The following is a 12,699-nucleotide window of genomic DNA, read 5'->3' as shown; positions in this document are numbered from 1 at the left end:
CTGCTCTTCATCTCTATTGTGTGGTTTGGCCATCCGTGCATATGTTTTTAGGAATTATACATTGGGAAATAGTAATGTCTAAAGAACTGAGAAAGGGCATATCAACATTGCATTACTAGGGATATAGTGACTTTGTTGTGCCTCTGTATGCATCTTCATACTTAATGCGGTTTATGATTCAATCTTTGCAAAGGGATTTGGGAGAGAGAATACATAAATTAGGCTCTTCATCATGAGGGATCAGGGTTGAGCATATTAGTAGATGTGGGTGGAAATTGGGAAAGCAATTAATAAAGACATTAATATTGCATCAAGGGTAGTTTGGCATGCTGGGCCTTAACATAATTGTATTATGAAATCATCTTTTGTTCTCTTCTTGTTTATTTTATTATTCTTGACTTTTTAAATTTAATTTCTTTCTTTATTCTTATTTCTATTCTACTCCCTCTTCTTTTTCTTACAAATTGGGTATTTCTCAACGCAAGTACAAACAAGGTCCTTGCAGACTCAACACTTGATCTTCCGTTTTAATGTTTACTACTTGTGTTAAAATTGGTACACTTGTCAATTTGTTAATAAGTTTTTGGCGCTGTTGCTGGGGACTTTGGTTTTCTTACGTGGTTGTTTACAAATCCTAGTTTGAGAGCAATCATTCTTTAACTTTTTATCTTTTAATTTTCTTTACTTTTCAAAAAAAAAAAACTATTTTCAATTTTTATTTATTCTATTTTTTTAAAAACAATTTAAAACAAAAAACAATATAGTTTTAGTTTTTGTTCTGTGATAACCTGTACGATAGTTGTTTCTTTGTGTATGCGAGGAAACAATCTTGTTCCTTTGGATCTAGAAATTGAAGAAACCTGTAGAAGGGACAACGCTGCAAGAAGGAGAGAGCAACAATAGGTGCAGATTAATCAAGGAGAGAGAGGACTTTCATCATCCGAATTATCCTCATCCAGTTGATTCAGGGGAATCTGTTCTATGGCTTGCCAAGTGAAGATTCGTATGCACATCTAGCCATATACATCGAGATTTGCAACACGGTGAAGATAGTAGGAGTGCTAGAAGACGCCATCCGCCTCAATCTATTTTCTTTCTCTTTGGTCGGTGAAGCAAAAAGATGTCTTCACTCATTCAAGGGGAATAGCCTGCGGACATGGGATGAGGTGGTAGAGAAGTTCCTGAAGAAGTACTTTCTGGAGTTCAAGATTGCTGAGGGTAAGGTGGAAATCTCATCCTTTCACCAACATCCTGACGAATCGCTAAGTGAAGCACTTGACCGATTCCGTGGGTTACTTTAGAAGACTCCTACACATTGGTTTAGCGAGTCAGTTCAGTTCAACATCTTCATTGATGGCTTGCGACCCCAGTCCAATCAGCTCCTCAATGCCTCAGTCGGTGGGAAGATCAAGCTGAAGACTCCAGAAGAAGCCATGGAGCTGATAGAGAATATGACGACCAGTGATCATGCCATTCTCCGTGATCAAGCCTACACATCCACAAAGAAAATCCTTCTTGAGCTCACTTTTCAAGATGCTATGTTGGCTCAAAACAAGCTCCTGGCCAAGACCTTAGAGACCCTTACAGCAACTCTGAGTAATCTCCCTCAACATTTGCATGTAGTGCAACCTTCTCCATATTCAGTCATGCACATTAGGAGATGCAACATCTGTGGTGGCACTCACGAATCAAGCTCATGCATGGTCCAAGACGATGCAACAAACAAAGTTAACTACATGGGCAGTCAGAATCATCAAGGATTCCATCAAGGAGGACCACTAGGATTCTATCAGAGAGGTAATTTTTCGCAAGGCTAAGGTTGGAGATCCCATTCAGGGAATAACTTCAACCAAGGAGGTTCATCTCATCAACCTCCTAGCAGAGAGCCCAGCCTATAAGAGAAACCCACTAAGCTAGAGGAATTGCTGGTACAATTCATGCAGAGTACTGCATCACACCAGAAGAGTACTGATGCAATAATCAGGAATCTCGAGGTACATATGGGCAACTAGCTAAGTAAATGGCTAAAAGGCCCATTGGAACCTTTGCGGCCAATACTGAGATGAATTCCAAAGAGAAGTGCAAGGTAATTTTCACTAGAAGGGAAATTGTTGAGAAGGAAAAGAGAATTGAAGAGGATGTGCATGATGAGGAAGGAGAAAAGAAAGAAGAGGGAGAAAAAGATAAGAGTAAGGAGAATGATGATGAGGTCTCAACCACTAAGACCAAGAGCCAGTTAGCTAGGGAGGCCAGAAGAGAGATACCATGAACCTCATCAAAGGAGGCACCGTACCCTCTGGTGCCATCAAAGAAGGACAAGGAATGCTACTTCAAGCGATTCCTTGATGTATTCCAGAAGCTAGAGATTACTATCCCTTTTGGAGAGGCCCTACAATAGATACCGTTGTACAAAAGGTTCTTAAAGTATCTCCTCACAAAAAAGGGAAAGTACATCAACAGTGAAACTATTATGGTGGGACGAAATTGCAGTGCAGTAATCCAAAAGCTACCTCCCAAGTTCAAAGATACAGGAAACGCCACCATCCCATGCTCTATTGGGAGTGTATCTGTAGGTAAGGCTCTTATTGACTTAGGAGCAAGTATCAATTTGATGCCACTTTCTATGTGTAGGAGAATAGGGAACCTGAAGATTGACCCTACAAGGATGACACTTCAGCTAGCTGACCATTCCATCACAAAACCATTCAGGGTAGTTGAAGACATCTGGGTCAAAGTCCATCAACTCACTTTTCCGGTGGACTTTGTAATCATGGACATTGAAAAAGATGTTGAGATCCCCTTGATTCTAGGGCGGCCATTCATGTTGACTGCAAAATATGTTGTGGACTTGGGGAAAGGCATCTTGGAGATGAGTGTGGAGGATCAGAAAGCCACGTTCAACTTGTTTGAGGCGATTGAGCATCTTAGTAATAACAAGACTTGTTTTAAGGTGGAGGAAATTGAGCAAAAAGTTAACCTTGTTGGGGGGCACCTGAATTCTGTGTTTCTAGAAGAAGATGAAGCCAAGCCAGTTGTGAATCCTACAAACTCTTCTAGTGTCTTCCTAGGGCCAAAACAAGTCAGAGCTCGACCCATTCTAGACATTCCATCAGCTCCTCCACCAGCGGTCCCTTCTCCAGATGTCTCTCCTCCACCTGCCGGCCAGACCTCTATGCCTTTTTTCTCAGTCGGAGCAACTCCTCCCTATGCTGCATAGCCTCCACCACGACCAATACCTACTGATGCAGAGCCTCCACCATCTCCCCCTCTAGCAGCCGGTGATGACATCAGAGGCATTCCTAGCCTAGGTTGCTTGGCCAGGAGTCAAAATCCTTCTATTAGGGGGGGTGATGATGCAATCCTACCCCCTAAGGGAATTGGATAGAAGACTCCAAGAAGATTAGGCCAGAGATGCAAGAGAAGGCCCTAAGGTTTTCATGAGCCTTAGGATAGATTTTGGGCCCATGGGCTACGTATAAGCCCACTTATCTTTGTACATATTAGATTAGGATTTCATTATTTTTGGGCCTTGTATTTAGGGCTTCATAATGTAGGTAGGGTACCCTAGAAATGTAGGATTTTTCAGCCCTTGTATTTTAGGGCACCTAGGCTAGTTTTTGTATTAGGGGTAGTTTTGTAATTTCACATGCATTAAGTGAATATTTGATGTGTGTGTTGAGAAATGAATTTAATTGAATTGGGTGAATCCCAATCTAATTAAATTTTAGAGGGGGAGGTGAGCATTTGCTTGCTAAACCCCATTGCCACATCATAGTCACACTTTGTGCATGTCCTTCATGCTTTACATGCCTCATGACACCTAAGCACACTTAGTGGAGAATCTTGGACTTGATCTTGGATTAGTCGGCTGAAACATAGCTAAAATTTACTAATCATAATTAGTGAAATTTTGGCTCCAAAATTTGGCTCCATAAATTCAATTTCAAATTCAAGTGAAATTTGAATAGAGGTCATGTGTGTGCATTTTTTTCAACTTTTATCATTTGAGAATTAAACTTCAAAGTTCATACTTCTTTGGAGGCACTAAATTTCGTGCTCTTCTCTTCCTCTCCCTTCATTCATCTTCTTCTACCTTCAATCTCTTATCCATGACTTCTTATGGTGGTGAGCTTCTTCTAGACTCATCTTCTAGTTGAAGTGGCATCTCCATTCATCTTTCTCCTTCTCCATTCCACTGCAATCAGACCTCATGAAGCAAAGGAATCCATTGATGAAGAAGATCCAAGGCCTACAAGCTCCACATGGAGCTACATCATGTGGTATCAAAGCATCTTCATCTAGGTGATGCTCTTTTGCTTCCTCTATCTTTTTGTTCGGTGAATTCTCTTTAATTCCTTGTTCTTCATCTTATTCTCCATGTATATCCTCCATTGTCTTGTGGTTTGGTGTTGTTTAGAGTAGATTAAAAAAAAATAAACCGATTAAATCTTAGATTTACACTTGTTCATGCATTTCTATGGTTCAAATTTTGTAGATCAACTCTTGAATCATGTTTTTGTGTTGATTTTAGGTTCTATCATTTTTAATTCATAATATTATTGTGCTGAACCTTAGATCTAAATTTTCTTCCAAAATATTGATTAGAAAAAAAACAAAAATCTAAGTGTAAATCACTTAATCCATGTTGTCTTAGAGTCATGTTTAGTCATTGTAATTGTCACATTATGTTCTAAGTTTGTGTTGAATTTTTATTTTGTTGATTGAATTCTAGATACATTTGTTCATGTATTATTGCAATTTTTATCCTATGATTTGAATTTTGAGTCTAATTCATGCATGTTATTTAGTTCATAACATGTTCTAAATCAATTCCTAGAAGTAGTCTTGTTGTTGAACTTTTTTTTTTTTTTTTATTTTCTAAGTTTCCTACATGATGCCTATGATGAAGTTGAGTTGTGGATGGATTTGTGAATCAAAATAAGTCTTAAGCTATCTTGAATTGTGTTATTCAAGATAATTAAGCATAAGAAAACACAAATTGTAACTATCCAAGCCTTAAGCAACATAAACACTACTCTTGATTTCTAGGTTGAAATCACTGGTGCTGACAGCTTGAACATACGAACTTGTATAAATTACTGGGAATTGGTCAGTACGTGTTTTAAGCTGAAACTTTTACTAAAATTTCTATACATCTGTACAAAATTTATGAAAAAAGAACCAAGCAATTTGGATTAAAGGAAAAAATAAGAAAAATCACACAAGTTGGTAGAAAAATCAGTGTCTAGGAAAAAAAAGTGAAAGGGAAGTGTGCTTGTTGTTTTGGCTCAAAAATTTGTTCTATAATTGGTGCCTATTTTATACCAATACTAGTTCTGAAATTTCAATTGTAAATTAGTGCGAAAAAAAAAGTTCCAAAAATAGAGGTTTCTTGAGTCTTTTTATTTTAGTTTTTTTATTCTACTCTAGAGCCATTATAAGTTTCTCTTTGAGTCCTAGCTTGCTTTTATGTGCTTTTCATTGCTTTAATTGTTGAAAAATCCCTGAAAATTTGTCTTGTTAAAACTCTATTGGTTTATCTTTCATTTCACTTTTTGGGTCTTTGGTTATTGCTTGTCTCTTTGTTTCCTTGTTTGTGAGTTGCCTTATAGGGAATTGGGAAGGAGGATTGCTGTCATCCCTTGAAGAATTTGAGTCAAGAAGCAAGGGGAAAACCACCTTAAGAGCTATTGGACTAAGAAGCACTCCAAATTGAGTGAATCACCAAAGAGAGAACAACCACCGAAATTGAGGACCCTGTTGTAATTTTGTAATTGACACTTTACTTACTTTTATTGCTTTCAAATTTTGTAACAAAAAGGCCTTTCATTGGAAGTAAGTTGGGAGCCTCCAATAGGTCACCCTACTTCCATTTGTGTGTAATAATTTTAGGCAATTTTCCCTTAGGATTGTGAGTGTTTTGTTGGGAACCTTAAATGTGGTCATCCAAATACTCTTAGGATTCACCTAGTTTACATTTCTTGCTTACTTTCATAGCTTATTTCCTTTACCTTCCATTGTCAAACCACCTAGATAACTTGCCTTTTACCAATTAGTTTTTACCTAATCTTTCACACCTCTTTTAGTGTTTATTTTGGCTAGTTTCAACCATAGTTTCTTTTACCTTTTGTTTTTCAAACCCCCAACAAGAAAGAACCACAACTTAGGAACCAACATAAGTCTTCATTCTTCATCTAGTGTTAATTGTGAGGGTTCTACTCCTAAGGACCCCTTGTATAAGATATTAGATGAGTTGAGATCCCTTAAGTTGTGGAAAGAAAAACAAGAGAGAAAAGAAAAAGGAAAAAAAAAAGTGGAAGAAATAAGTCAAGATGAAAGAGAGAAAATAAGAGAGGAAGAAAGAAGAAAAATAATGAAAGAAATGAAAAGAGAAAAATATGTCTCCTATAGTAGTCATGACTCTTGCAAGAGTTTAGGTGAAGAACTTAGCGACTATTATAAAGGGTGCCATAGTTCACATACTAAATATCATTCCCAAAGAAGAGAAAAGGATAGAAGGCCTCAAGAGGTTAACATTAGCCTCCCATATTTCCATGGAAAAGATAATTTTGAGGCCTACTTAGATTGGGAAATGAAGGTTGAATAACTCTTTGCTTGCCATCATATTAGCGAAGAGAGAAAAGTTCCATTGGCTACCCTTAGCTTTCAAGGGTATGCCCTCTATTGGTGGACTTCCCTTGTTAGGGAACGAAGGATTCATGAGGATCCTCCAGTAGAGTATTGGAATGATCTTTAGAGTGCCCTTAGGAAGAGGCACATTTCCTCCTACTATGAAAGGGAGCATATGGACAAGCTCCAAAGGCTTAGACAAGGGAGTATGAGTGTTGAAGAATATAGACAACAAATGGAACTACTCCTTTTAAGAGCTGGACTTAGGGATGAGGAAAGAACAAGCATAGCTAGGTTCCTTAGTGGGCTTAATATGGAAGTGAGGGATAAGGTTGAACTCCTTCCATATAGGGACTTAGATGAGCTAGTCCAACTTTGTATAAGAGTGGAGCAACAACTTAAAAGAAAACCTTCTTCAAAATCTTATGGCTTTCACTCTTATCCAAGGAAGGACCAAGCCTAAGGAATTTTGGGGGCTGCACCTTCAAAACCCAAGGAAGATAAGGGTAAGACCATAGAGAAATCCACCCCTAAGACTAGTTCCCAAGAAAGGACTAGCAACATTAAATGTTTCAAATGTCTTGGGAGAGGTCACATTGCCTCTCAATGCCCCACAAAGAAAACCATGATTATGAGGGATCAAGACATTTATAGTAGTCAAGAGGAGACTACTTTTTCCCCTTCCTCTAGTGGAAGTGAAGATGAAGTAAGGGGTGAAGTGTCTAGTGAGGAAGTCTACTCCCATGAAGAAGGTGACCTCCTAATGGTTAGAAGGCTCCTTGGAGGTCAATCTTGTGATCTATCTCAATCCCAAAGAGAGAATATCTTTCAAACAAGATGCAAAATTTTAGATAAAACTTGTTCTCTCATTGTGGATAGTGGATGTTGTTGCAATTGTTGTAGCACAAGATTAGTTTCCAAGTTGAACCTCACTATCATTTCTCACCCAAAACCTTATAAACTTCAATGGCTCAATGAACAAGGGGAAATGATAGTTAACCAACAAGTGAAGGTACCTTTCTCCATTGGGACATATAAGGATGAAGTTAATTGTGATATAGTTCCCATGGAGGCAGGGCATATTCTTTTAGGAAGGCCATGGCAATTTGATAGGAAGATCATTTACAATGGCCTAACTAATGACATTACCCTCACCCATTTTGGCACTAAATTTTTGTCGCATCCTCAAACACCTTCACAGGTGGCCAAGAATCAACTAACTATGAAAGATAAGAGGGATGAGGAAGAAAAACTAGAAAACCAAAATAAAAAGAAGGATAGTAAGGCCTTGTCTTCAAAGGCCAAGGGGAAGGAAAAAGAGGAAAAGGATTCCTCCAAGAAGATTGTTAAGAAGGAAAATCATTTTGCAACAAAAGTGATATTAAAAGAGCACTCATTCTTAAACAATCTTTCTACCTTCTCCTATAAAGGGAAACATCCCTTAGCACCGCCATACCTCTTGAGCTTGAGGTTATTGCTCAAGTAAAGGAGTTGTTGGATGAGGGTTTGGTTCGTAAGAGCTTAAATCCTTGTACTTTGTTGGTGTCCAAAATAAGTATTATGAGGCACGAAATCCCTATGATAGGTGGTATGATGAATGTGTTGAGTGGTGCAACCCTCTTTTGTAAAATCACTCATGCACCCAACATCTTCATGATTTATGTACATAGGGACTCATTAGGTAGGTTTGTTCTTTTTTTTTTTTTCAATACAAACTTAGGTGCTCATATGGGACACCTTTGGTTTGTCATAATTTTTTTGTAGGAATAATCAACATGAAAATAAAGAAAAAGGTATGTTTTATTCTATTACTTTCCTTAACTTTTTAAATAGTGATCAAGGGCTTCCCATGGACCCTAAGAGAATAAAGGTAATTCCTGAGTGCCTACTCCACCATGTATAAGGGAAATTTGGGGCTTCAATGACTTAATAAAATTTTACAAAAGGTTTGTCCCATATTTTTCTATACTTGTAGTACCATTCATTGAGTTGGGGAGGAACTATGTTCTCTCATGGGAAGATGTTCAGGAAAAGAGTTTTCAGTCCTTATCCTACTCTAACATACCCGACATCACTAATACATATGTTTTTATTCTTTTTACAAGTTTTGAGGAAAGAATCCCTGAGTTTCAAGAACCTATGGATTTGAGGTCAAATCCTTTTCAAGGGGGAGGGAATGATGCAATTATACCCCCCAAGGGCATTGGATAGGAGACTTTAAGAAGATTGAGCCAGAAATGCAAGAGAAGGCCCTAAGGTTCTCATGAGCCTTAGGGTAGATTTTGGGCCCATGAGCTAAGTATGAGCCCACTTATCTTTGTACATATTAGATTAAGATTTCATTATTTTTAGGCCTTGTATTTAGGGCTCCATAATGTAGGTAGGGTACCCTAGAAATGTAGGATTTTCAACCCTTGTATTTTAGGGCACCTAGACTAGTTTTTGTATTAGGGGTAATTTTGTAATTTCACATGCATTAAGTGAATACTTGATGTGTGTGTTGATAAATAAATTTAATTGAATTGGGAGAAGCCCAATCCAATTAAATTTTAGAGGGGGAGGTGAGCATTTGCTTGCTAGATCCCATTGCCACATCATATAGTCACACTTTGTGCATGTCCTTCATGCTTTACATGCCTCATGACACCTAAGCACACTTAGTGGAGAATCTTGGACTTGATCTTGGATTAGTGGGCTGAACCATATCTAAAATTCATTAATCATAATTAGTGAAATTTTGGCTCCACAAATTCAATTTCAAATTCAAGTGAAATGTGAATAGAAATTCAAATTTCCCTCCAATTTTGTGTGACACTTAGGCTATAAATAGAGGTCATGCGTGTGCATTTTTTCAACTTTGATCATTTGAGAATTAAACTTCAAAGTTCAGACTTCTTTAGAGGCACTAAATTTCGTGCTCTTCTCTTCCCCTCCCTTCACTCATCTTCTTCTACCTACAAGCTCTTATCCATGACTTCTTATGGTGGTGAGCTTCTTCTAGACTCATCTTCTACTTAAAGTGCCATCTCTATTCATCTTTCTCCTTCTCCATTCCGCTGGAATTAGACCTCGAGAAGCAAAGGAATCCATTGATGAAGAAGATCCAAGGCCTACAAGATCCACATGGAGCTACATCAGGTGACACCTCTGGTGTTGCTACTGATGATGATGCCATAGATGTTGAAGTTGATGATGATTATGTTGTAGACAATAGTGATGCTCATAGAGCTTGGGATCTAGGGCCCACACAGGATTGGGGCCCAATTTTTAACCAGGATTTTTTTCTTGTGTTTAGTTTTTCTTTCTTTATTTTAATTTTAGCAGTTTAATTCAGTAGCTTAATTTTAGTCATTGAATAAAAAAATTGCATGATAGGGACAAAGGAAATTAGTAATGGGTCGTGACTTGTTCTGGATAAATTGATGCATGAGATACTGTGTATTGATGAAATAATTGTGAAAGTTCTGATTCTTGTGAGCAGGAGTTATTGGAAAGTGATGAAGTATGAATTGAAACACAACAATGAAGAGGTTAGCAAGTCCAAACAGAAATCTGTTGGACAAGTGGCCTCAATAACTTAAGAGGGGGTGAATTAAGTCTTAAAATTTTTTGACTAACAAGTTTTAATCCCCTCTTTAAATGATATATGATAGATTTAAAATGCAGAAGAAGAAGCAGCAATCAATTTAATCGATGCTCTATTAAATGTGCAAGACAAAATCAATTGCAATAAAATAAATGAGATAAGGGAAGAGAGAATTGCAAACTCGATTTATACTGGTTCGGCCACTTCCCGTGCCTACGTGCAGTCCTCATGTAACCCACTTGAGATTTTCCACTATCTTTGTAAATCCTTTACAATCTCTGAACACACCTTGGGATCCCTCACCCTTGTGTTCAAGATTCTCACAAGCCAAGAGATAAATAGTCTCTTGATTAGAACTGAGTATATGAGATGTACAAAAAGATTTCTCTCCTTTAGAGTAGATGATACAAATTGAATTTCCTCAAAGAATTCTCAATAATTTTGCAAGAGTTTGGCCAATAGTTGTTTAGAGAGCATTTGACAATTAAGTTCTCTTAGAAAATCTTTCCTCCTTTTCGAAGTAAGACACACATATATATAATAGGCCCATTGTGCCTGTTGAAAAACATTTTGAAGAGATGTGTCTTTTCAAAACTTTTTGTAAAACTTTTTCCCTGGCAATCGATTATAGGATTTTGGTAATCGATTACACAGTTATATTTTGAAGAGTCGTGACTTTTCAAAAGTTTTTCTGAAATCTCTTTGCTGGTAATCAATTATAGGATTCTGGTAATTGATTACACAGATCAAAATTCAAATCAATTTGTACCATTATTCTACTAGTTCAAAATTTAAACAAACTATGTTCACAATCTCTCTAGTAATCGATTACAGTTTCCTGTAATCAATTAACAATTCTAAAAGATATTATTTTGAATTGATTGAACTTTGATAAAGGAATTTTGATAAAAGACTTTGATGCCAAACTATAACAATAAAAATGAGATTCTTTTAACAAATTGACTAAGTCCTTATCTTAGATTTTCTTGATCTTGTTTGTTAACTTGAATCAATCTGTGCTCATCAAGTAAATACTTTTGGCATCATCAAAACCTGCATGATTCACAAAATCATGGTATGGTAAGCAAAGCACTTCATAAATGTCTGATGAAATGTGTGACCTTATAATTTTGAGAGAACGATTGTTCTTAATTTCCTGATTTTGCATGATTCTTAAACTGTTTGAGTACATACATAGGGTGGAAATGATCAAGGCCTTTTTTGATTTCCTAGCCACTTATCCAAATAGCCAACCTGTTATTTGAATGAATCCCTTGCACCCTGTTGAGCCTAATGCAGTAAATTGTTTTTTTTTTTTTAAACTTGAGCCTAATGAAATTAATGACCACCTTATCTTAGGTTGTAGGAGAGCATAGGTCAAGGAAAATTTACCCTTAATTTGGGGTAGATGGAATTTTGGTTGGGTGAAAAATCTTGCTTCAAGAACATCACTAACAGCACACACTCAAATATCAAATATGACGAGTTGCTACAGTACAAACTATTATCTAAAAAAAGACCTTGTGTTAAAAAAAAAAGCTGATAGCAATTTAAGTTCCAAAATAAATTTTGTGTGCGGTTGGGAATAGAAGTTGGGTCTTTGGAATACAAGTCATGGGTTATCAGTTAGGTGCTCTCTTAGAACCTAATTTTGTTTTCAAAGAAAAACCACAAGTTTCTTGTTAGCCCAACCCCATTCAAGCCTAAAAAGTCCTGAGTGATCCACAATATGTGTGTATGATTACATTAACTAAGATGAAGTGCAAAGTTGGGAATATTATTTTCAATTTTTGGATTAAAAACACTCTTATCCGAGACACTTGTGCACTAAGAGAAACACTAGCCTTGTGAGGAATGAAGTATGGTAAGTCCGCCTTGATGAAGTTTTTACTTGCTAACCTTTTTTTTATCTCCATGTGTATTCCTTCATGGTTCCATCACAAGATCAAGAAAAATGCAAGCTTAGGATCAGTCAGTGAAAGGTTTGAAAAGGTTTCACAGTTATCTCATATGTTGATACTTTCATACTTGTCTTTTGCTTGAGGACAGACAAATGTTTTAATTTGGGGTAGTTTGATAACTGCGAAATATGAGCTAATTTGATAATCAATTTTGGTTGATAAATGAGTGTAATTTCTTTACTTTATTATTGGCTTTTAGGAAATAATGAAGAAATTAACATCTTTGCAATTTTTTATTAGCAGAATTTAAAGGAAGAAGATTTCAAGTGTTTTAGAGGAAAAATTGATGCAAAAATTGGAAGAAAAGGCCTTGAAGAAAAGTTGGAAGAATTGGATAGCTCGCTTAGTGCGCACTGTAGGCTTAGCGCGCACTGCAAGCTTAGCCCGCACTCCAGGCTTAGCGAGCTACAGGCTTAGCACTACTAGGGATAAAGTGACTTTGTTGTGCCTCTCCATACATCTTCTTGCTTAATGTGGTTTATGATTCAATCTTTGCAAAGGGATTTGGGAGAGAGAATACAT

Source organism: Glycine max, chromosome 9, assembly GCF_000004515.6.
Source record: "Glycine max cultivar Williams 82 chromosome 9, Glycine_max_v4.0, whole genome shotgun sequence".
Taxonomy (NCBI): Eukaryota; Viridiplantae; Streptophyta; class Magnoliopsida; order Fabales; family Fabaceae; genus Glycine; species Glycine max.
The sequence above is the reverse complement of the archived record's forward strand: the minus strand, read 5'-3'. Positions refer to the sequence as shown.